We start from the raw sequence: 3,431 nt of genomic DNA, 5'->3' as shown, positions 1-3,431 counted from the left end.
CCTCCTCTTCCTCCTCCTCTTCCTCCTCCTCCTTCTCCTCCTCTTCTTTTTTAATTCAGGAGAACTTACCAAGTGAAGAGTTTCCTTTAATGTGGTAACTTTGCTTAAAACAACAGTCAACTGTAAACTGAATGCCTTGGTAGCGACTAGGGTGAGAGAAGGGAAGAAGACCCTTGTACTTTTATTGAGAGCTTTAGATTTGGAGGGATGAAGAGACACCAGTGGGCCAGCAAGAGGAACAGATTGCTTGTTTCCTCTGCAGATAGGGCAACAGTGCGGTAGTTGTAACCTTTCACCCTAAGGTACACACTAGCTTTTCTGAGGCAATCTCCTTTATGTTTGTAAAGATAGCAAAAGCATCTCTCTTGATTTTATCACTGAGGGTGAGGTAGGCCTTGCCCATAACTGCACCTCTCCTTCTCTGGGGCCTGAGTCAGTTCAGACTATCCAATTCCCAAGACAGATAGATTCTGGGCCCCGTCGGCAGAGAATGGGTGTGGGCTGGGGTGAGTCACCTGCTTTTGTCACCGCCTACAGTTCGGCTCAAAGCACTTGGGAGTCAAAACAGTTCTCTAGAGAGACAGAGAAGGCTCTCCTTAGAGATAGCAGCTTGGGTCCCTATTCAGGTGGGTCAGAGTGCAGAGCAGCGAGGGCCACGCGGTTAGACAGCTACCTAGAAAGGAGTTCCCTTTCTTACTTGGGCTCTGCCAGGAGCTTACTGCTTCCGTGAAGGAAGGACATTAACTCTTTTTTTCTCTTTTCTTAAAATCACCTTCAGTTCATTGTGCTAAGGGTAGAAGGGTTACATAAAGGAAAAAACCCCTCCTTTCCCCAGCTACAGTGGTGTCCCAAGTCTCTAAATATAAGCTGTAGTAATAAATGAAATGCGAATGCACTTTTTGTAGCACAGGAGAGACTAAGTTTGCCTTCCAGAGGGGAAATGAGCAAGTGAGACTGAATTTAATTGATGAGCCAGCACTTGAGTTAGGCTCTAAGATCAAAGTCTCCTTTGCCTCTGGGGATGTTGGGTACAGTAGTGCCAATGGAAATGTGGAGGAAGTGAGGGTGAGGAGAGATCAGATTTAAAGGTCTATCAGGGTCTAGAAAAGGGCCTTTGTAGGTGATGCAGATTTGGGGCCTTTTCCTGAGGGCACAGGAAGGGCATTGAACTAACTGCTTTATTGATATTAGTATTATTAGTACTGATACTTTTTGTGCTGTGCATTTACATACTATGAAAGGACTCTGCTAACTGAGAGACATCAGGAGGCCTTGCTCCCTTTTTCAGAAGAAATTGAGATAAGATCTCTATGTCTATGTTGGCCTTGCACGGTTTCCCCCTGGCCTCCTGACCTGGGGTTGCAGGTGCACATCAACCTGCCTAGTTTTCATGTTTAAGGAAATGATGTAGTTATATCTGTGCTGTAGAAAGAGCCCCAGAAGTGTGGGGAATGAATTGGAAAAGTCAACAATTATAGATAGATAGATAAATAGATAGATATAGATAGATAGATAAAATATAATAGGAAAGAAAAATTGAGGACCTTAACTACAGAGCCAGAAGAGAAGAGTGGAATACACGGGAATATCTAAAACCAATATTCTGAGCTTCTGGACTCAGCTGCCTCTGTTGGGATTTTTGTATATGTGCCCCTTCCTAATGCAGCCTGACCTAACTATCATGACTTCAAGAACAATCATGGTAGTCTGTGACCTATTTGGATTTTGAACCTATTCCATTTCCCTGTTCTATTTACCAACACTTCAGAGAATCTGATCCTTGGGGATCAATCAGGAAATTATTTATTTATTTATTTTTGGTCTCAGAGCTTCTCATATATATCTTCAGTGATGGCTCTGTTGCCTGGCATTGGAACGAGACTCTCTGGGTTGGTCATGAGATTTCTGCTGTCCTTGTTCTTTCCAAAAGGAAGGATGAGACACTGGTTTCATTGTAAGATGCTGACAAGCAAGAACTCGACAACACTAGATTAAAAGCCAAGTTTGGGATCTCAGTCTAGAGAGCGATCAGAAGGTGAAATTCAGGACAGCCCAATATGGTGACCAGACATGTCTGAGCATCTTGGTTTAAATTTAGATGAGTTATATAAAGTGTAATGGGAAAATCAAAGGTGCACGGCTTCTTAGTACCTCACTGTTGCTTCTTGGCTGGGGTTACACATGCTGCCCTTGCTTGTTCTATTTGTTCATGAAGCTGTCATCTAATGATACTTGGGCCAACAGTCTTAGCAGTCAAACAACAAATAGGTTCTTGCTACCTATGGTGCCCACCTTAGCCTTACTTGTCAGTTTGACACAGCCTGAGGCATCTGAGAATAAAGCCTTGATTGGGAAATTGCCTAGATTAGATTGGCCTGTGGGCATGTGTGGGGATTGTCTTAATTGTTAATTGATGTGGGAGGCCAAGCCCACTGTGGGTGGTACCATGTCTCGGTAGGTGGTCTTAGGCTACATGGGAAGGCAGAAGCCAGGAAGCAGCATCGCTCCAGGAGTTCTCCCTCAAGTTCCTATCCTGCTTTCCCTTGTAGATGACCTGGAAGCATAAGATGAAATAAATACTTTTCTCCCCTAAGTTGCTTTTGGTTAGAATGTTTTATCACAGCAACAAAGAGAAAAATAGAACACATGGTTAATTTAATTATTGATATTATAGTGCACAGCTGCGGTAAGATATAGACACCCCCTTGGCTGTGTTCTCAAGGAACCAGGAGACACTATTATTATTATTATTATTTTTTATTTTTTTTATTTTTTTTGGTTTTTGAGACAGGGTTTCTCTGTGTAGCCCTGGCTGTCCTGGAACTCACTTTGTAGACCAGGCTGGCCTCGAACTCAGAAATCCGCCTGCCTCTGCCTCCCGAGTGCTGGGATTAAAGGCGTGCGCCACCACGCCCGGCTCCACTATTATTATTTTATTTTATTATAGTTGGGAACATCAACACCATGAAAAACAATTAAAGTGCAGAAAAGTAGACAGTTTGGCATGAGTGGAACAGACTGCAAATACCACAGAATCTGAGAATGAAGAAAGAGGTTAGGCCTTTTGGTCTCCTCAAGTTGCAAGTTAGATCTACCGAAATCAACCTCAGAGGTCTGAGCCGGATCCAATTAGCTGTAGCAGCACTCCACCTGGTCTCCATGGGGCTGTGGCCCTGCTACACAAATGTTCACCCTATTTCCTTAGTCTGCATTCCCTAGAAACCAAGATTTCCCGTCCATCCTGTGAGGCTCAGACATCCAATGCCTCTGTTGGTTTTCCCATGAAGATTCTTCCCTCTCCTTCTGATTCTCCCCAGCCCTTTGCTGATCCATGTGTTTGTGCTTTTACCATTTCCATTAGATGGTGAGGTGATTGTTAACAAGACGCATTTCTCTGAGGAGGCTAGAGTGGATCTTCACTAGAAGCTGTT

The sequence above is a fragment of the Mus caroli genome, chromosome 16, assembly GCF_900094665.2.
Source record: "Mus caroli chromosome 16, CAROLI_EIJ_v1.1, whole genome shotgun sequence".
Lineage (NCBI taxonomy): Eukaryota > Metazoa > Chordata > Mammalia > Rodentia > Muridae > Mus > Mus caroli.
The sequence above is the reverse complement of the archived record's forward strand: the minus strand, read 5'-3'. Positions refer to the sequence as shown.